The sequence below is a fragment of the Panthera pardus genome, unplaced genomic scaffold (genome assembly GCF_024362965.1).
Source record: "Panthera pardus isolate Hobbes unplaced genomic scaffold, ASM2436296v1 HiC_scaffold_2, whole genome shotgun sequence".
Lineage (NCBI taxonomy): Eukaryota > Metazoa > Chordata > Mammalia > Carnivora > Felidae > Panthera > Panthera pardus.
In genome coordinates, this window is record NW_026526765.1 from 117,044,492 (window position 1) to 117,067,537 (window position 23,046).

Consider the following 23,046-nt stretch of genomic DNA (forward strand, 5'->3'; position numbering starts at 1 on the left):
CATGGAAACAAACCAACTCCTGTCCTTAAGGAGCTGGTGGTCTAAGGAGGAAGACTAAGAAGCAAAATTGGCAACACAGATAAGACCTCCAGCAAGGATTAGCTCAGATCCTGGGGAGCCCAGCAGAGGGAGAGGGGCAAGAGACCCAGCCCTGTGGGCAGGGGGCTCCTCGTCGTTGAGGTCAGGCCGGCTCCTATGTAAGAAGCATGTGGGGAGGCATTTTGGGTGGCCAAAAAGCATGGGGTGAAAGAAGGACATTTTGACTCATGGCACCATTTTGTTCTAGAGGACATTTTGATGCTGCAATATTGAGAAGTAAGCAATCAAGGCACCAGGACCGCTGTGGCTTCTCTGCTGCAGGCTGTCTGGGTTTGAATCCTGGATCTGCCTCCTGCCGGCTGTGTATTTTGGGATAATTCACTTCCAGTCTTTGTGCCAAAGCTTCCCCATCATAAACTGGAAATAACAATTATATCTCTACAAAGAGTTACTGTAACGGTGAAATGAATATAAGCCCATTTAAAGAGTTTAGAACAGGGCTCATAGTAAGTGCTCAATAAACGATACCTATTACCATTACTATAAATATAATTTTTATTCTTTTTTAATGTTTATTTATTTTTGAGAGAGAGACAGAGACAGAGACAGAGCCCAAGCAGGCTCTGCACTAACAGTGCGGACGTGGGGCTCGAACTCACAAACTGTGAGATCATGACCTGAGCCGAAATCAAAAGTCGGGTGCTTAATCAACTGAGCCACCCAGGCACCCCTAAATTTTATTCTTTTTACTTGATCTCCGCTTGCTTTATTTATCTCTCCATGCCTGGATCCTTCTCTCTGTTTTATCTAGCTCTCTCTGTTGCATAAAATGCTCCCAACTTTCTCACAGGTAACCAAGAAATAAATATAAACTATTAGTCTAGCGTCCAGTTCATAATGCATATTTCTGGCAAAAATAACCAACACAAATTAAACCTAAGAACGGCTATGGTTGTGTGTGGCAAAATATGGTTGCTGACTAAAAACTGACCCAAAGGTCAAATCTTCAAGTGCTAATTTGCAAAATTTGTCTAGGAAAAGTTGGGTCTGGCAGAAATAACAGTCACTGAAGGACCCTCATGAAAACAATACAAAAATTGATAAAATTTGATGTAGATAAAACTGCTGGCTGATTCAAATCTTCACTCTGAAATTTAAGTGAACACTCAATTCTGTCTGAAAGACAGTATTGTTAGTTTATTATTATTTATTATTAACTTAGTAAATGAAAAATCAATAGCAAAAATGGTAAAAAAAATATTTCATAATATAGAAAGTTGACCCACAAATTGGTTGATGTTTTGGGGGCTTTATTAGTATTGGAGTTTGTTGGAAAGTATGGGGGCTATCGGTGTTTGCTCCTGAAAAAGCTTTCTCAGTGAACATATAATAATGTCAGTGTAATTTTGATTCAATGTCAAAATGCCACTAGGGCCCAAGGGTTGGGATGGGCATATAGGTGAAGACGTGTGTGGGTGGGAGGGTGGGAGAGGGTGTGCACACACACAGATGTGTAGAGGGAAAGTTAGGGGAAAAAAAAAAAAAACAAAGGCAGCATGGCTCCAACAAAAAAACAGCAGAGCAGAATATCCCTCATGCCATTAGGAATCTCATGTTATCCTAACTGATGGGCCAGAGACAGAGCAGTGCACAGACTTCAAGATCAGACATGCATTGAAAAAGGGTCCTATTGGGGCTCCTGGGTGGCTCAGTCAGTTGAGCGTCCGACTTCAGCTCAGGTCATGATCTCGCGGTCCCTGAGTTCGAGGTCACGATCTCGCGGTCCGTGAATTCGAGCCCCACGTTGGGCTCTGGGCTGATGGCTCAGAGCCTGGAGCCTGCTTCTGATTCTGTGTCTCCCTCTCTCTGACCCTCCCCCACTCATGCTCTGTCTCTCTCTGCCTCAGAAATAAATAAACATTAAAAAATGAAAAAAAAAAAAAAGAAAAGAAAAAGGGTCCTACTACTTACCAGCGCTCACCCTGCAGAAGTCACCACCTCCTCAGACCCCAGCTTCCTCATAGGAAAATGAAAATAGCAGTTGTACTCACCGCCTAAGGTTATTATAAGGCCCACCTGAGTTAAGGCCATCGGGGCAGGTGCCTGGCGCGCGCAGTCAGGCCTCAGTGTAGACGTCAGCTACCATTGTTTTTATGTGACTTTTTCAGCGTGTATGTGCTCCCCGAAGTTACTCATCCAGCTGGCAGTCAGCTCTGAGTAGCTTCTTCTGAGAGGGGCCTTCAGATCCTGTTTCTAGGCCCCTCAGCCCAGTTTCCAGGCCCTCAGCACAATTGCCACGCTTATCATCTGATCCCAGCGATGTTGAGCCGTATGTTGAACACAGAGCAAAGAGAGAGATATAAAAGAGGAGAAATAAAGGGCACTAGGGTCGTGGCTGTTAGACATATGGGGTACATCAAAGGATTGTCAGGCAGATGGTGAGCAGGGCAGCGGCTCAGGGCAGGAAAACACCTGGGTAACATGCACTAATTAGCTGACAGGTGGGTCAAGGACTGGAAGAGGCGGGAAACAGTATGTTGTTTATTCCCCAGAATCAGAGGCTGCCTGAGGCCAGATTCCCTAATACCCCTACTCCTCCCGGCTGAGTTAGTAAGAATAGTTACAAAGAGCTGGTAGTAACATTAACTCTCTGTTCAGACTAATTGGTTCCAAGTAAGAAGCAGTTAAGAACATGTTCTGCTTCACCTTGAAGAAGCCCTGGCCGGGTGCAGAGAAGCTTTGCTGACAGGTTTGATAACTGGGCCTTTCAAGAAGGGCTGGGAGCCACTGTGGCCTCACTAGTACTCCGCTTCCTCCGGTCATATCTCCCCCGAAACTAAAATACAGCTTGGAAAGACAGCTTGGTGCCCTCACAGTCGCTGTGGCTTCCTCAAGCCACGACACGCTCTCTCTTTTATGAGGCTGCGGGGCTATAATTCTCATCCCCTGACATTTATGGGAGGCTTCATATTAGCAAAAGGCTTTACAGCCATTTTTATGAGGGATGCCTCCCCGGGAACTGTCGGGTACAATCACCCAGACTGAGGCGAAGGAAAGAGAGCAAAGCACACATGTGTACAGCCCTCGCCTGCTGGCCGGCAAGGAGCCAGGGTCGGAGCCTGCAAATGCCACTTCTCTTCAGCCACGTGTCAGGCCTGATTTTCTTGCCCTTGGCAGCTCTCTCTATCACCATCTTCCATCTGTGGCCAGTCCCCAGGTCCTGAAGGTGCAGCTCCCACAGGCACCTCCCGGCCTCCGTTTCTGTCCATCTCCGCACGGTCGCTCTGGCCCAGTGTGACTCCCGCACGGCCCCATCTGGCTCGGCATCCCAGTCCCGTCCCCTTCCATTAACCACACACGCGAGACAAAGTATATTTACCTATTAGATGCTTACTTACTTGCTTAACGTATGCACCTTTGTGAACTTTCTTGTACTTCTGGAAACATTTGTATTGATACCCTGTAGCAAATATGTTGCATCATAAAGAATAATCTTTTAAAAACAAAAATAGCAAACTTCAATAGCTTCCTCTACAGAGTAAGGTTTACTCTGAATAAAATCCAAGTTCCTTTGCAGACCGCAGGGTCCCTTCATGACCTGGTCTTTCCTCCACTCTGTCCCCTGCTCCGCCCTGGATTCAGGACCCGCCAAGCTCCTTCCTGCCTCCAGAGTTGACACCCCCTCCTTGATCTGCCTGGAAAGCCTTTGGTCCTGTTCTCAGCACTGCCAGCTTTGTCTCCCTTCCAATCTCAGCTCACACGTCACCTTCCCAGCCTATCCTATCTTAAAGTGTTCCTTCTCCCCTGTTTCCCTGGTAATTATTTTCAGAGTACTTTGAACAACCTTAAAATATTTCTTATGTGTTGCCACATACACAGTCTATCCGCTTTGCTAGAATGTACGTCGCATGAGAACAGGGTGTATTCCTCACTACTGGATTTAATGCCTAGCCCGGTGTCTGCACAGAGGATAAGCTCAGTAAATACCTACTGAGAAATTAGATGAAGTAATGAAGCAATGTACTGAAAAGCCTCTCTCCTTCTCTGAACCCCCTGCTAGTCTTCATTATTGCCACTAGAGGGCAGCAGAGACCCTGAGTTTTCTACTCTCTGATGTTTATGCTGGAAAACCTCCAGAAAACTTTGCCAAATAGCAGACGCGGGTTTATCAGGAATTTCAGGAAAATGTCCAGGTTTACAAAATCTTTCTTCTCCTTGTTCCTGAAGTCTTCTCTGCTCTGTACCATTTATAGAATTTTTTTTTTTTTTTTTTTTTTTTTTTAATTTCAGGCTAACAACACTTCTCAGGAAATGAAAGCAGATGTTGTATTGCCTAAGCCAAAAAGAAACCCAGTGGCCTGGAGCCTGTCCCTTCCTGCCTGACAAGTTAGTGTGGAAAAAAAAAAAGACAAGCCGATCCTGACTGGCAGCTGTTTGGGACTTAAGGATTTACAGCTCTCCCTTATGGTGTGTGGGGAGGAGCAGGTACCGGCTAGGCAGCTGCTGCTTGTGTTTTGAGCACTTGCAAGGGCTGTGTGTGTGTGTGTGTTTATGGTTCTGTCTTCTGCTTGTATGTCTCCTCTTTTTGTTTAACAATCCCCCCACCCAGGGCAAGAAACTCACAGTCTTTGTGGGCTTTGTGGGCTCCTTCACTAAGAATGCCCACTGAACCCAGGTAATCAGCAGCAGAAATGGCATCCACACACCCTTAGAACGGTGTTTTCATTCACTGTCTGTCCAACAAATACTGACCGAGTCCTATTCTGTTCTCTGTGGGTACAGATACTCCATTTGATTGAAAGAACAGTCACTAGAATCAAAAGGGAGGCAGGGGTTCTCAATCTCAGCAATACTGACATTTGGGACTAGATAATTTTTTGTTGTGGGAGCATCCTAGGGTGTTTAACCACATCCCTAGCCTCTGCCCATTAGATGCAGGTAGCACCGACCCCCTAAATTGTGATAACCAAAAATGTTTCCTGACATTGCTAAATGTCCTCCTGGGGGCCAATCTTCACTGAAACCTTGCAAACCACTATCCTGAAGATCATGACGGACAACTTTGGGGATATCTTTCCAGCCTGGGTCAATGACCCCTTTCTCTTAGCACTGTTCCTCCTCCCTGTCCCATGCTTTCAAGTGCTGTGACCTGAAGCTTAGAGACTTGGTATATTGGTCATCTGACCCAACTTAGGCCTCTCAGCTTCTCTCCTCTGGGAATTTGAAACTAGGACCTAGGTACTGACTACCGCCTGGGTTCTTTGTGGGGCCAAAACTTTAGGGCAAATTTAGAAGGTGTGGGTGAATGTTTGATAACATAGGGCCAGCAAGCAGAAACATTCTACTGCAGAGATAAGAATGAAATCGACTCCACAGAAACACAGAGGAAGAGTCAGAGACAAGTCACCTAGTTCTAGCATTTTCCAGACAGGCCAAACTCCCTACCTTGGGTAGTTTAAGAAATTCCTGTAGGGGCGCCTGGGTGGCTCAGTTGGTTAAGCGTCCGACTTCAGCCCAGGTCACGATCTCACGGTCTGTGAGTTCGAGCCCCGCATCAGGCTCTGGGCTGATGGCTCAGAGCCTGGAGCCTGCTTCCAATTCTGTGTCTCCCTCTCTCTCTCTGACCCTCCCCCGCTCATGCTCTGTCTCTGTCTCAAAAGTAAAATAAACGTTTAAAAAAAAAAAAGAAATTCCTGTACATTTATAAGTAATTGCTCTTTCATGCTGGGACAGTTTCTTGCTTGTTTGTTCTGTTACTGGCAAATGAGTCCTAACTGCTATATTCTCCGTGACCTGGAACAGAAATCATAACCAGGAAACGAGGGACCTAGGCAGTTGAAGAGCAGTATTTAGCCCTCAAGGCAGCTCCACTCTCCTCAGCACAGGTGCTGTTTTCTCCTTTCTCTCCCAAATGGCTTCCTGACCCTCTCTGGAGAGTTTTCTCTTGTCTTAACCTTACCTTGTACACAGCCTGCTGTGCCATGGCCTTGACTTAGCTTCTGGTTGTCCATTCATCACCAGCTTGAGTGCTAACAGCAAACCCAGGCCAGGTTTCTTGGCTCAGATTCCTGACCAAGTGAGTCTGATTGGCTCATGTGGCAAACATGGCTGGCTGGCCCTCCAACAACCATCACTCCCCATCAGTTTTGTTCAGGTGAACAACCCCAAGTGGTAAACTAAATTAATTTGTAAAGCAAAAGATATAAGAGGAATCTTTAGGAAGGGTAGGCTTATGGGAAAGAATTTTATCCTTGATGTAAGAAGGCAAAGCCAATGGAAGAGTTAGCCCATGTCCTTCCTGCTGGGTTTGGACATGTCATGTGAGGACGTGATACTTGAAGCCATGGCAGCCATTTTGCAACCATGAATTAAAGCCAAGAAAACCGCAGAGAAACTGACAGAGGGCTGTAACATCCTTGAGCCGACAGATCAACCAACCCTTGGAGCCATTTACCTTTAGACTTCTTGTTACATGAGATAATTAGATGTCCTTACAGTTTTAGCTACTTTGACTCAGGTATCCTGTTACTTGAAGCCAAAAGGATCCCAACAGATACAGGACAGCTCATCTTTTCAGGCCAGGTCACTCAGGTCCTAGGTCACTAGCTGGCTATCCTGCAGATTTATTGCCTTGCAGTCATGCCCCTACCTCCGGACCGTATGTTTGTCCCTCACCCTAGCCTTTTATGATGAAAATTTAAAAACCAACAGAAAAGTTGAGAAAATAATACAATGAACACTCAAATATGCTTCACCCATATTCATCCGTTGTTAACATTTAGCTCCGTACATTCACTGCACGTAATCCCCTCTATGAGGTTATTTTTTAACTGAATCATTTGAAAGGTGGTTAGAGACTATGAAGCTTCACCCCATAGTATTTCACCATATACCTCGTAAGACACAAGGACATTCTCCTACATAACCAGTAATGTCCTTTGGAGCTTTTTTTGGGTTTGCCTTTGTTTTTATTTTCATTCTTATCCAGGATTTGTCAAGAATCACATGCTGGTTTAGATGAACATAAGGGAAGGGAAACAAAAATAATATAAAAACATGGAGGGGGACAAAACATAAGAGACTCATAAATACGGAGGACAAACAGAGGGTTACTGAAGGAGGTGTGGGAGGGGGGATGGGCTAAATGGGTTAGGGGCACTAAGAAATCTATTCCTGAAATCATTGTTGCACTATATGCTAACTAATTTGGATGTAAATTTAAAAAAAAAATTAAATTAAAAAAAAAGAATCACATGCTATTTTATTTTATTTTACTTTTTTTTAACGTTTATTTATTTTTGAGACAGAGAGAGACAGAGCATGACCAGGGGAGGGGCAGAGAGAGAGGGAGACACAGAATCTGAAACAGGCTCCAGGCTCTGAGCGGTCAGCACAGGGCCCGACGAGGGGCTCGAACTCATGGACCGTGAGATCATGACCTGAGCCGAAGTCAGACACTCAACCGACCGAGCCACCCAGGCGCCCCAGCACATGCTATTTTAAAGTCATCTCTCTCTCTCTCTCTCTCTCTCTCTCTCTCTCTCTCTCTCTCTCTCGGTGCCTGGGTGACTCAGTGTGTTAAGTGTCCACTTCAGATCAGGTCATGATCTCATAGCTCGTGAGTTCGAGCCCCGCGTCGGGCTCTGTGCTGACAGCTCGGAGCCTGGAGCCTGCTTCAGATTCTGTGTCTCCCTCTCTCTCTGCTCCTCCCCTGCTCATACTCTGTCTCTCTCTCTCAAAAATAAACATTAAAAAAAATAATAATAAAGTCATCTCTCTCTCAAAAGTCTCTCCTTTATTCTAAAAAAATTCTCCTGCCCTTCCCGTTTTTTGTTTTTTGTTTTTTCTTTTATTGGTCTTTCCTGCCATTGACTTTCAGGCCAGTTCTTTTATACAATGTCCACAATTTGGGTTGTCTGGTTGTTTCTTCCATAATTCTTCAGAATTATACCCAGTTAAGATTTTTAGCAAGACTCCACAGAGGTGAGGCTGGGACCATCTCAGCGCATCACAACACAAATGTCTTTCTGTCCTTTTATTGGTTACACTAAGCTGAATTCGTCGATTGAGGTGCTATCTGTCTGCTAGCACTCCTCACCGTAAAGGCATCTTTGCCCCTTAGTGATGAATGAGTAATCTGCGGGATGGTACTTTGAAAATATGAGAGTATCTGGTGTCCCCAACATTTTCAGCGACTGTTTTAACAATCATTAATAAGGCTTGCCTGAATCAACTATGATATTAGTGATTGCAATAATCACAATTAAAAAAGCTTTATCATTTTTCCATGTTTTTTAGCTGTCATTCCACTGTTCAGGAAGAGCTTTCTCTTCCGTCACACACACTTCTGCAATTCTCTTGAATATCACGATGAACTCAGAATATTCATTACCACTGATTTTCTTTTTAATTTTCATTTTGTCCCAAATTTGTCCCCTCCCAAATGGGAGCCCCTTCAAATTGGTTTCTGGGTCCTTCTGACACATCCCTATCTGTTTTTGAGCACTTCCTTGCTCTTCCATCAGTGAAAGTCCCAAGCTCATCTTCTACTTTCCTTGACCCAGACCTGGAATCAGACCTGGGTCCTTTCAGTGAGAAAAGTTTGCTAGAAACCAAGAACTGAGTGATAAGAGTGCTCATTGTAAGTGGGATGTCACTGCTTCTAGGCCCTTTCAGTAGACACAGCTAGGAAGTGTATTTTATTTTAGATCATTAATTTATCTCAATCCCCCCAATTCTAATAGAACATCACAGGGTTCTTCCTCCTTTCCCCACATCCCTATTTTATCTCCTTTCTCTCACATTGAAAACTCTAATTTTCACCAACATGAGTATAGCCATTCATTTACTGCTCGTTATAATACACCCAATAGTATCAGAATTATTATGTCGATACCACTACCAACAAACTTACTAATGAAGTACAAGATTGTTTGAAGCTTTTATTTTATCCTTAGAGTCTAGCCCCCTAAAAGTAACGGTGTGTCTAAAGACCTTTAACCTTGACATAAGTTCATTTGTTTATCTTCAAATTAGGATTTTCCTGTCCATGTTGATTTCTTTTAATTTCTTTCTTTGTGGTAGTGGGTTTTTTATTATCTTTATTTTTAAAGATTTTATTATTTTTATTTTTAAAAATTTTATTGAGACATAACTGATATATAGCATTGTGTAAGTTTCAGGTGAATCACATAGTGATTTGATATGTGTATGTATTGCAACATAAGTACAACAGTAAGTTTAGTTAACATCCATCATTAAAATATGGAATACCTCATGAATTTGCAGATCATGTTTGTTTAAGGGCCCTGCTAATCTTCTCTGTATCGTTCCAGTTTTAGTATATGTGCTGCTAAAGGTAGCGGTCAAATAACTTTATGAATATGTAAAATGTTCTGTAGTTCAAAAGTTAAAATCATACAAAAAGGTAACCCAGAGAAGTTTTCTTCAATCCCCATATACATGAATTTTATTAGTTTCTGGTTTATCCTCTCTTATTTGCAAAAAAATAAACAAATATATACGTGTATGTGTATACATATGTATGTCCTTATTTTGTCTTTCTTTTAATTCAAATGGTAGTATATGGTATACACTCCTTTGCACTGTATTCTTTTCACTCATATTGCTCTCTGTTATGTATACACAAGTCTTTCATAACACTAATTTTTAACTATATGGTCTATTTTATTTGCCCTATCAAATATATTTGTACTCACTTTATTTTAAGGGTTAGTTTTATATTAAAGCTAAAATAACCTTAGTCCCCCCCTCTTATTTTTGTTATTTTCTATTGGTTTCCTAGCAATATTTAAATTAGTTAATAATTTCTTTTCTCTTATCCCAATGCACCAGTTTCCCATGTGAATAAATATCCTTTTACCCTCACCAGTAACTATAAAATAATCAACAAGTATATTCTGTTTTATATCTCCGTTACCCTTCTGGCCCTTTAATTATTGTATAATATCTGCTGGGTATGTACTCTTCTCATAACCATCATAGTTTTATGGGTGATTACATAGTTATGCTCATCATTAGTCCTCTTGTCAATGCCCTTCCCTTTTGGTGGTCTAAAACACCTTTCCTTAGGAAATTCCTCAGGAAGGGCACATGGAAACAACAGTCTCTGGTTCCATCATGTTCATAACTTTTGACATATTGGCTAGATGTAAAACCTTTGCCTTAGGATTTCTTTCTTTGAATCTTTTCAGTATGCTACTTTATGTATTTTGGGATAAAGCCAAAGACAGTCACTTAAGTCATTTGGTATTTTGACTAAATGCCCAAATCATTTTTTTTTTTTTTGTAAACTTCAAACATCTCTTAGAATAGATCTTGACAATCTTAATTCAGGATTGATTTTCTAGGTACTAGTGTCAAATCTCTTTATTTCAGGAAAGTTTTCTTAAATGTTACCTTTTTAAATTTCCATTGCTTTTTATTTTCTTCTTCATGCATCTTCTAATAGATTATTCAACCTATGTATGTGTGTGTTGATTTTTTTTTTTACTTTCTTACATTTATTTATTTTTGAGAGACAGAGTGAGACAGAGCGCGAGTGGAGGAGGGGCAGAGACAGAGGAGACACAGAATCTGAAGCAGGCTCCAGGCTCTGAGCAAGTGTTCAGCATAGAACCCGATGTGGGGCTTGAACCCACGAACCATGAGATCATGACCTGAGCCAAAGTTGGACACTTAACTGAGTGAGCCACCCAGGTGCTCTAAGAAATCTTTTTAAATTGCCTTGTGCTTTCTGAGATGTGATTCCTCTGCTCTTTTATTTAGGCTTTCTTTTTCCTTTCCTCTACTCTTTTTCCTTTCTTTTGAATTGAATACTACTCTCAGAACTCCACCCTTTTTGCCTGAAAAGGAGCTTGTAATTTTGAAAGCTCTCACACCCCAGACTATACCAGCTCCTTTAGACTCTATCTCGAACCCCACAGAGCCACAGCTTTGTTGGAGTGTGCAAGAGTCCTTCTGGCTCCAGTTGGTCTCAAATTGCTTTACTCTGCATTTCACTGAGTCGTGTTGTCAGTTCTAGAATTGTGTTCTCACGCCGGTCAGATACCTCCCTGCTCCCTCCTGCCCTGACACGGATATGGAGAGCAGTGCACGTTTAGTAGTTGGTGGTGTTCCTCCACTTGCTCGTGTTTGGGGGTTCGTGAAGATACCATGTTCATCTAGATTTTTGAAGGTGTTGACCTTGGGCCTTGGATTTTCCCGTTAGAGTTTATCTGTCTTTTTTTATGGGGGCAGGAGGATTTCAGAAGATTTAAAAACCTCGCTGCCCCTGTTACCATCTTCCCACCACACCCATTGATTTATTCGTTCATTCATTTATTCAACAAATAATTTTGAGCCCTGAATTGTAATCTTATGCCTTTTCATATTCTCTTGGTACCATTAACTTTCAGGCCCCTGCTGCTTGTTCTGGCCTGACTGCCATTGTAATTACCCGTCCATTTAGGCGCATACGTACGTATATGCCACCTAGGGCTAATGATCCATTACTGGGAGAAGCCAAGGGCCCTCCCCCCATTACCTCTGTGCAACCATACTGTGTCTCTTGCTTCTCTTGCCACATCTGGACTTATAAAATACTACAACATAGCGCATTTAATCTGGCTTCCCAAATGGCTGCTAAAAGGAATGCATGAATATACTTGAGGCATAAGAGGGTTAACTTCCTTGGGGCAACCATACCAGTGGGAAACAGAAAAAAGGTTGGAGCTGGCCAGATAGATTCCCTCTACCTTCTTCCTACCTGAGACTATTACAAGGCACCTCTTCTTTGTTCTGCCTATCCTGAGACATCCATGAAGTTCACTAAGGCACCATCCGCCAGCCAAGGAGTGCTGCATAGCTCTGCACCTCCTCTAGGTGGAGGTGCCTGTTCTCCTTCACACAAGAGTCAGGTACAGGCTAATAGCTGCCCCCTGAAGCGCAGACATGTGTGAACAATGATGGACACCTAGAAAAAGGAATGGGAACCTCAGAAATCATCAAATCATCACCTACCACCCAGTTCCTTCCATTACATCTTTGCCAGATGGTCTACACTCTGCTGGACTAACCTCTGTGAGGAGGTGTTCACAATCTCATTTTCAGCCTTAATTGTTTGAACTTCTCTTTTCCTTTCTGTTTATTAATTTTAAGTTATACTTATTGATCTATAATTTATATAATTAACAATATAAATTGTGTTACCTTAAAATATAACTATAATTATATATAAAGTATATATAATTATACAAACTACAAGTAGAAATACAAACTATAAATTATAGTTTACATTATCATAACATCAAATTGTAGTATATAATTCAGTACATTATAGATAACATAATTATAAATTATCATATATAATTTAAAATTATTAATATATGCTATAGAGTTATATACTATGTAGCATATAATATATAATTATAATTATACTTAATTGTATTTATTAGTTATAATTACATATTATATCCTATATTATATATAATTATAATATAAACTCTAATTTATAACTTAATCTATAATTTCAATTTTATGATTTAATCTATGATTAACCTTTTTGGGTATAAAGTGAGTTTTGATGAATGCATGTACCCCTGTGTGACCACCAACGCAATCAAGTAAGAATATTTGCATCACTCTAAAAAGATCCTTTGTGCTACTATATAATCATTTCCCTCCTCTCACCTCCAGCAACCACTGATCTGATTTCTGTCCCTATATTTTTCCCTTTTAGTGCATGTCATATAAATACAATCGTGTGTACCCTCTTGTGTCAGACTTATTTCACTTGATCCAGCCATGTCGTTTCACCTATCGATAGTTTGTTGCTTTTTATTACAGAGTTGTATCCCCTTGTAAGGATGGAGCACAGCTGTTCATCTGCTCACCTGTAGATGGACATATGGATTGTTTCCAGCCTTTAGTGATTATGAATAAAGCTGTTATAAACATTTGTATACAGACTTTTTTGCGGACATATGCTTTCCTTTTTATTGGGTGGATAAGAATGCAGTTGCTAGGTCACATGCTAAGCATATGTTTAACTTAATAAACAACTCCCAAACTGTTTTCAAAAGTGGCTGTATTGTTTGATATTCCTAGCCGCTATGTATAAGATTATCTTTCAATAATTTTTACAATTTGACAAGTACTACACGAACCCATGCTCATTATTTAAATAAGTCAATCAACACAGACAGGCAAAATTCCCATTTGTCTTCTTAGCAACCCCTCTCCGCTCCCTAAATGCAGCCACTGTGACTGATTTGGTGTGTGCAAAAAGTATTTCTTATTTTGAGAAAAATTAAAAACTCTTTAAAGCACCACATCCAAATTCTAATCCCTCCTAGAAGGCATGGCAGTGTGGCAAGACTGCTGTCACTGGTGTCAGCCACACCTGGAATTTAGTCCTGGGTCTGCCACTCTCTAGCTCCAAAACAAAGTGTGGAAATAGCAGCATGCATATAATTAAGATGGAGATATAAATATCTCCTTATAATTCATATATGAAAATAAAATATTTAAATATACATTATATATATTTGAGTTTCCATTTGCCATTCCTAATTAATATAGATTTCTAATTTCTCTGCCATTACTGGACAGTAAAGGTTAACACATTAATAATAGCAGACTGCCTTGGACCCTACACAAGGCACATTAGTGTAAAATATTCATCTGGAACTTAGTTGTCCAGAAAAGTCTGCAGGAAAGCCTTAGGAAGACGAATAACGGGAGCAGCGACTATATATAGCCCATTTCTAATATTTATAAATTCGCTGTGACCGACCAAATGCAATCATGAGCTTAAAAGTAGTGAAAACTTAGAATGGTGAGTGCCAGGGGCTTGGAGGGAGGGGGAAACGGGGGAGTTGCTGTTCAACAGGTATAAAGTCTCAGTCACGCAAGATGAGAAAGTTCTAGATCTGCTGTATGACATCGTGTTTATAGTTAACAACACTATACACTCAAAAAGCTAAGAGGGTAGATCTCAAAGTATGTTTTCTTAACACAATAATCAAAAAGGGAGGAATGTTAGTGGAAAATTTGGTAAAATCCTAGTGAAATCTGTAATGTAGTCACTAATATTGTATTAATGTTAATTTCTTAGTTTTGACAAATAGATCATGGTTATGTAAGATGTTAACACTCAGGGAAGCTGGCTGAAAGGTATAAACTAATTCTCTGTACTATCTTTGCCATACTTCTGTAAGTCTAAAATTATTCCAAAGTAAAAAGTGTATTTTTTTTAAGTAATGAAAACCAAGTCACCCACACAAGGGTATTCGCTGTATGATTTTTATAATGACAAAAATTGGGGGGGGGGCGGGGAGAAATCATTTAAGAAGGACTTGACTAAAAAAAATTAGTATGTATCGTATAGTTATTAATAAGATAAAGTTAATGGTGAATATCATGTAACAACATGGAAAGCAGTGCATAATATATTAAGTAGGAAAAGAAGCTTACCAAAGCTCATTTGTGTATGTATGTATGTGTATATATATATGTGTATATGTATATATATATATGTATCCATATATATATACACACACATATATATATACATATATACATATACACATATACATACATATATATATATATATATATATATATATATATATATATATATAAATTTTATGTAAAAGATATGTATGTGTGTGTAGGTTAGTATAAAAGATGCCTAGAAAATTAAACCCCAAACTGTTTACATGGTAATTTATTCAGGTACTGGTTGAGGGAAAAGCTATGTCCATTTTTTATATATGGGTTGTACATATAAGTTGTGTTGAATATTTTATTGAACTCAGGACAGCCCTTGGTCAAGAGAGGCTCCCACCTCAGAACTCAAGAGTCTGAAAATCACAAGCGCACAATGCAAAGGTAAATTTATTAAGGGATCCGGTACCCTCTGCTGACACGGAGCAGCCACAGTCCTAGAGTCCACACTGGTGACTTACACCATTCAGGCCACAGGAAACGTTTCTCTGCATCTCTTGCCCTCTGTTCTAAAAACAGTAGGTGACTTTATCCAAACGTCATGAGGAATCGTGAGTTGTTCTGCAAACATCATGGAAGGACATCGCTTAGGACTGTCAGGAAAATCTGAGCTGTGGAAGCACTCCAGTAAGAGAAAAGACAAATTAATTAACTTGTCAAGTCCTTCCTCTCACATATCATTGATGTTATAGATTCTTGCATAATAAAGTACCAATTCCCCACGAGTGTTTAGCATCTATTTTCTTGCTTTCTTGAAGTTCTAGTTTGCAGACCTATAAGTACTCACAAATGACTGCAGAATTTGCAATAGTCACATACAGCAGCCAAAGAACAGTATGCAATAATAAACCAAACATCCCTAATTCTTTTTTTTATACATAGTCTGGACACAGCATGCTTAAGCATGAAGCATAATCCCAATTTTTTGCATTAACAGCTGATGGTCACAGAACACAGGAATTGCCAATCATTTTATATTTATAAAAATATCTTCTAAGATATAATTAAATTTTAAAACAAGTAACTAAGCTCTATTTGAATAGTTTTTGTTTAAATTTTACTGTTCATTAAATATTATTTCGTTTTTGCTCCTTAATAACTTTTTGAGACATTATAGGAAAAATAATTTTAGCTTTTCAATATTTTAACATTTACTTTAATTACATTTTGATGAAATACAGGCAAACTTGGAATCTTTTGAATATGATTGCATTTAATCTTTTAATCCTATAGATCATGGAGAGTGAGAACATGCTGGCATTGGGAGAGAACCACACATAATGAACGTGGAGCTCAGAAAAGGAAGGGCTGAAAAGAAAACAGAAAAAAAGCGGTTAGCTTCAATTGTTTTAAATTGCAGGCAATGAAAGTGAGCAGACTTCTGCTAAGCATGACCCACATACACTTTACAAACATTACAAGTTATTTACTTAATGAAGACTTAGTGGCTGAGCAAAACAAAAAAATGGGCAAGGAAAGTATTCCTAGCAAATCTACAACCTGAACAGATCAGATCAAACACTTGTGGCTTTATGTACTTGAGTAATGCAGTGTTTTTTTCCTGATCAAAGTTGATAATGAAAAAGATAATATAAAATTCACAACTTAGAAAAAAATAAATGTGATTCTGGCCTGCCCATCAGACAATAAAGAAATTACCAAAAAAAAAAAAAAAAAAAAAAAAAAAAAAAAAAAAAAAAAAAAAAAAAGAAAAAGGCAAATTGGATCAGAAAACTAAAAACTTTGAATTTGTACTGTTTATTTGAAAGTCACCCTAGAAAATGTCTGTCATGACCTTTTAAAATCATGAGAATGCATCCAGAACAACATAAGTTACTTCAAATTATTGGTTATGAATTCTCCATTGGATAAAGATGGGAGAAAATGTTATATTTCGTATTATAATAAAATGTTTTTTTCAAATGGAGAAACTATAGAAATTTTGTTGTATTTTAAGTTGAAAGACAAAATATTATGTTACAATTACCACACATTTCCCAACCAATCTTCACAAGTCTAGCTAAGGAAAATGTTTGTGAGTGGAAATACTTAGTTTCTCAATTAAAAGAACACACAGTGTTACTTGCAACCAAAAATAAACAAAACCAAACAAAAAACCTGTTATGCAAACACAAGAACTGTTAAAAAAAAAAAAAGTCTAAAGTAACAGTAAGTGAACAATAGTAATCTACAAAGAAACTACTAAACACAGATATAAAATACTGCTGTGATATTATTAAGAGAATAGTAATAGATGTTCCATATTTAGCCAACCTTGTGTGACAACAGCGACAAAATAGTCACAGACGACAATAGAAATGTTCTAGTTTAGTAGAAAAAAATGACTTTAAAATTTGACGCCAGAATAGCCAAGTCTGTAAGATAGATAAAAGCTAACCTTTTAAAACCACATAAAAGGAAGAGAATGCAAAATAGTATTAACTGATGAAAGAAATTATGCATAAAATTCTAAAAATTAATAACTTATCTTTAACTAGATTATATTAGGACAGATCATACTCAACAACATACATTATACCTACTGTCAAACTATCAGAAGATTAAAATAGAAGAAATCAAAATTAATGAGTATTTTATTGGTGATGCCATTGTAAAAAAATAGAATTGCAAAAATAACTTTGAGTTTTAGTCACTGGTTTAAAAGAATAACGAGGGCTAGCTACTGAGAATAGCAGTTGGTAAAGAACAAGCATTTTTGTGAGCCACGGACAAAGCACCAGTTGAATTTCTTATTAAGACATGTTCTTGAGGCACCTGGGTAGCTCCGTTGGTTAAGTGTCTGACTTCGGCTGAGGTCATCACCTCAGAGTTCCGGGAGTTTGAGCCCCGCGTTGGGCTCTCTACTGTCAGAGCACAGCCTACTCCAGATCTTCTGTCCCCCTCTCTTTCTGCCCCTCCCCACACTCTCTCTCTCTCTGTCTCTCTCTCTCAAAAATCAATAAACTTTGAAAAAATATAAAAAAAAGAAACATGTTCTAATCTGTGCCAATAAGGGAGTGCATCTTTGAACAATTCAATAACTGCAAAGATATTCTCTGGATCTGCCCAAATAGGAGGCATCATGAGGAAAACCATGTCATCTCTGCCATGACAACTACTTTTGGACACACAAAGACAATCCTGATTAAACACCATTAACGCAAGATTTAACTTACACATGCTAACAAGATGGGCTAGAATTGTGCAAGAAAGAAAAGATGCTTCTTATGTTAAAAAAAAAAAATTGTGATCTTCAACAGGAAGTTATCTTTGATTTTGTAGTATCCACAGTTACCTGGTGTGAACTGTTCCTAGTATTAATAATGTTAGGCAAAGCTTGCAGGAACTCCAAAAGCTTGCACTGACAGGACTTGGGCTATTTTGCCCTTCTAAGATTCATTTGTGTTTCATTTAGAGAAAATGGTTTAACTAAATTGAAATAAAGTGTATGTGACACTTGTGATAAACGTGGCATTCCTAAAAATATTAGAAAATCAGAAATGTAAACAAAAACATTCACAGCACTATAAAAGAGAATATTCAGAGACAAATAATCTCCAAACTAATTGCTACTGAGATTATTTTGGGGTTATTAGAAATCAACGTGTAATGTCAATTCGAGAGAGATTTGAATAAGTCACCTAACATATTGCCAATTTTTTGGTGCTCTTTATATTCCAGCTTTCAAGTTTTTGAGAAAAATAACTCAAGAAATAATTTATAGGGGTGCCAGGGTGGTTCAGTCAGTTAAGTGTTGGACTTTTGATTTCAACTCAGGTCGTTATCTCATGGTTCATGGGATCAAGCCCCATGCTGGGCTCTGTGCTAACAGCGTGGAGCCTGCTTGGGATTCTGTCTTTTCCCCCGCCCTGTCTGCCCTCTCCTGTGCTCTCTCTTTCTCTCAAAAATAAATATATAAACATTTAAAAAAGAAGTATTTTATAGTTCTAGATATTGCTCTTAGAGAAGTTGAAAATTACAGCAAAAGTGATAGTGATTTATATGATGAAATGAGAATATTTTATAACATTTTCAATGGTAATAACTTGTCATGAGAACCCACCACACTATCTGAACTTTAGTAAAATCCACTGCTGATATCTGAACATAAATGTTACGACATAACTTTATTGACAACTATTGGCTTACCAACTTTTCTCAATATTAAATTAATTTAAAAACGAGGGGGCGGCTGTGTGGCTTAGTTGGTTAAGCATCTGACTCTTGATTTGGGCTCAGGTGATGGGCTCTCTCACACTTTATGAGATCAAGCCCCGTGTCAGGCTCTGCACTGAGTGTCTGGAGCCTGCTTGGGATTCTCTCTCTCTCTCTGCTCTTCTTGTGCTTTCTCTCTCAAATAAATAAACTTTTTAAAAAATGCAGATTTAAAAAAAATAGATTCTTTAAAAATTAAAAAACTTGTAAAAAGGACAAAAGAGAACTACACCCAATTAATTTTGTTATGAAGGTAGAAGGACAGGAGTGTGTGGGTGGCTCAGTTGGTTAAGTGGCCAACTTGATTTCTGCTCAGGTCATGATCTCGCAGTTTGTGAGTTCAAGCCCCACATGGGGCTCTGTGCTGACAGTGTGGAGCCTGCTTTCGATTCTCTCTCCCCCTCTCTCTCTCTCTGCCCCTCTCGAGTGCTCTCTCTCTCAGAATAAGTGAATAAAACTAAAAAGAATGTTAGAAGGACAGAACATATTCTATTGTACTTAACAGTTTGTTAGCATGTTCATATCTTTTAAAGTTTTAGACATCTGGTTCCCCATTTATATTTTTGCACCTGGTCCACAAATTCAGGGGTGGCTCTGATTGAGCATGTATTAATTTTATAATTAATACCACTAATAACTACTATTTACTAAGTGCTTATTATGAGCTAGGCACTGAGCTTGTTACTGTTTGTACAAGAGCTCACAACACCTCCGTGAGGTAAATATCCGAATTTCACTTCACAGCTAGGGAAACTGAGGGTTGGAGAGGCAAAGACGCTTGCCCAAACACTGTCAAAGCCGAATTAAGTTTACATTCACGGTACCCATCCTGATGGAGACTAGTGCTAAGGGCTGACGGAACACCAGGGAATGAGCTTTCTAAGTGTGGGGCCTACCTCTGGGAAAGATCTCTCTCTCCCCCAGATCATGCTGCCTGAAATGCCACTATTATGCACTGACTGCTTTTCATTTTCAAGACTTTCCAGTCTGCACCTAGGTGGCTCAGTCAGTTAAGCGTTGGTTCTTGCTTTCCTCTCAGGTCATGATCTCAGGGTTTGTGGGAACGAGCCCTGAGTGGGGCTCCATGCTAAAAAGCACAGGGCCTGCTTGGGATTCTCTCTGTCCCTCTCTCTGCCCTCCCACTCGTGTTCACATGCACACTCTAAATAAATAAATAAGTACGTACGTATGTAAGTAAGTAAATGGAGTCGAATCTTGATTTCGGCTCAGGCCATGACCTCACAGCTTGCAAGATGGAGCCCTGCATTGGGCTTTGTGCTTGGGACTCTCTCTCTCCCCCTCCCTCCTTCACTCACTCTCTCTCTCAAAAATAAATAAACTTTAAAAACAAAACAAAGACTCTCTAGTCTCCGAAAGAAACCAGTGAAACTGGAAATACCCCCCTTCCCAGGGAGCCTTAAGATGATAATATATGAAGCCAGTAGTATTTCTCATATTTTTTCCACCAAAGTAACCTACCAGACCAAGAGTGCATTCCTAACCCCCAGGCATCTGAAGGCTCCACCCAAAAGATTCTTATCAATTTCTTTAAAGTCTGGTGCTGTCTCTTTAAAATCATACATATATTTTCCCCTATACTGTGGTGTGTGTGTGTGTGTGTGTGTGTGTGTGTGTGTGTGCAGTTTTTCCTCTTCCTGTCTTCATGTATTTCCCGGCTTCAAGTAAAAACAATGCTTCAGAAGAGATTCTATGTTCACCTTAGAGTTCAAGGACTCTGGCATTCTGCCTGCTCCTCTGGTTTGAAAAGCAGAGCCTTAAACTGCTAACTGCGGCTACCTTGCTGGGGTTTACTTGACCCTTAGGGGAGCTCAGGGCCCTGCAGGAAAGGGAGAAGCTAGATTAACTTCTTCCCAATTTAGTCCAGGACCTGTCCCATTTGTCTTTTATTTTAGTCAGCTTCATAGTCTACCTCTGTTTTGAAGGGAAGTGAACACTCTGTCATTACAAATGTGTAAGCAGACTGGGCACCTGTTTGCTTGCAAAGCTCTGGGAGTTGGCAGGGGTGGGGCAGGCAATGAAGGAAGGAAACTTTCGAATTTGATATCCTATGATCCTGAAATTATCTAAGTCCTCTGCAGCTGCAAGTTCAAGGAAAAGGTACTTGATTCAGTAAATATTTATTCAGCTCTTCTTAAAGTGCCAGACACTATACTAGGCAGTGATGAACAGAACAGTCTTCTTGAAACTCAGTTTCCTAGGAGAGGTATAAGCAAGCAGGTAACTGTAGTACAGCCTACAGCCTCATACAGGAGAAGAATGGAAACTCTGGAAGCTCAAAGGAGGGTCATCAAGCCTGGGACAGTATACATGGATCCTGGTAGGCTTCTAGGAAAAGGTGACATCTCAACTGAGGTTTGAAGAATGAGTAGGAGTTAGCCCAGGTCCTTCTGAAAGTGAAAACTCCTTCTGGAGTTGGCACTAATTTCAGCTAGCCTCAGGTTGCTTCTCTGCCCTGCTACATTTTGTTTACCCATTCTACTTGTCAACTGGGATATTTAGGAACAGAGACGCTAACTTCCTTTTTTTTAAGTTTACTCATTTTGAGACAGGTGTACGTGTGTGTGTGCGTGCACGCACGCGCGCGCGCGCACACACACACACACACACACACACCCGTGAGGAGGGGAGGAGCAGAGAATCCCAAGCAGGCTCCACCCTGTCATCATGGAGCCTAATGCAGGGCTTGAACCCATGAACCACAAGATCATGACCTGAGCCAAAATCAAGAGTCCATCCATTGCCTAACCAACTGGCCACCCAGGCGCCCCAGAAGTGCTAACGTTTTAATTATCATTTGGAACCATGGGGGTGAAGAGAGAAAAAGGAGTCCATCCCATTACACAAAACTACATCAGAAAGGCAGGCCAGACTCCAGGTTTTTGGCATCAAAGTTACGGGGCAGATCCTAAACTCGTTTTAGATATTCACAGCTGTTTAACAAAGGGGAAGGGGGTTGTGATTTGTGCTGTCTTTGCCTCATGGGCTGTGAACACAAAGGAAAGAAAATATTTTTCAGTGAAGAAGCAAGCTTCTCCCTCTAGTAGTATGTTTTTTGGTCATCACACAGTAGACAGCCAAGCCAATAATCCAGTCTGCAAAATTGCCAGCTAAAAAAACCAAATCCTTTGAAGTGGCTAATGAATACGCTCTTTTTAACTTACTCCGATCACATTGCTGAGAGCTGTACAGTTGCTCCTGGGCAGAAGTTTCACTAATGTAGGGATGTTGACTGGCCACTGCATCAAATATTTATCAAGTCACAGATGGGAATCTACAAAGAGTTTGCAGAGAGGTTTAGCGTCTCCCTTTGGTTCTCAGGGAAGCACGTCAGCACCGCAAAAAGCAAGCCCACAATCACATACCTTTAAGCTGATGCTGATGGCAGCTGACCCATTTTAAACAGGTTAAATGGGGCTCCACTTAAAGAAATCACTGTTTCTTCTTAAAGTAAAAGTAGTACATCTTCACTGTAGTCGTTTTCACAAAATACCTTTACATTAGAAGAAGAAAGCTCACCCTTAATTTCGCCATCCAGACATATTGTGCCCATCTTTTAAACAAAACTTAAATCCTACTGTATCCGATGTTCTAAGCAAGTTTCACGGTTTTGCTTTTCTCACTTAACAATAGATTCTTAACGTCTTTGCCCAACATTGAGTGCTTCTCTACAGCATATTTTTATATATTTATACAAGATTCTAGTTCATGAATGTGCCATTATTTACCCAACCAATTTGTTGGGGTTGGACATTTAACTTGTTTCTGGCTTTCCACTACTGTAAGTGATGATTTTGCCAAGCATCCTTATAATTAATTATTTGTGCCGAGTGATGGTGTTTTCTCAGGCAAATGAGTGGAAAAGGAATTGCTGGGTCAAAGAGCTAGTCCGATACACCAGTTTACATTTCCCTGATCAGAGTCTGAGAGGGCATGGGGCTGTTGCTTTGAGTGGGCTGTCTGCTCATCTGTCCCAAGCGGGGTTGGTCTGTGAGGTCACCAAGAGCTACAAATTGGTCCAGGAGTTTGGGGGTGGTTGGTTTGTACATTTGTTTGTTTTTGTAACAGCCTCCTTGAAACTTGAACTTTTTTCCTCTTTAATTTAACAGCTATCTTATTTCGCTAATCTCCCATCTTTATTTGGTGACACTGGAGAGAAAGAAGGATCTCTTCAATGATAAACAGAGCCCTTGGGTTCATAAGGAGTTAATGCTTGCTGTTTGGCATTACCACAGTTATTGTGCCGGCTCTATCAGTATCTTTTTC

At 40.0% G+C, this 23,046-nt stretch overlaps 1 long non-coding RNA gene and 1 other non-coding gene across 2 annotated transcripts; both read right to left on the minus strand.

Moving 5' to 3' along the window:
* Positions 1–9,297: 9,297 nt before the first annotated feature.
* On the minus strand, positions 9,298–9,401 carry LOC128778419 (U6 spliceosomal RNA). Its single transcript, XR_008424009.1, has one exon. It is a non-coding gene; the product is annotated as a U6 spliceosomal RNA (small nuclear RNA).
* Positions 9,402–14,919: 5,518 nt separating this feature from the next.
* LOC109246420 (uncharacterized) lies at positions 14,920–22,033 on the minus strand. The gene is made up of 2 exons (XR_002071348.2): positions 21,945–22,033; positions 14,920–15,169 (listed from the first exon to the last, which is right to left on the minus strand). It is a non-coding gene; the product is annotated as an uncharacterized LOC109246420 (long non-coding RNA).
* Between the last annotated feature and the right edge of the window lie 1,013 nt (positions 22,034–23,046).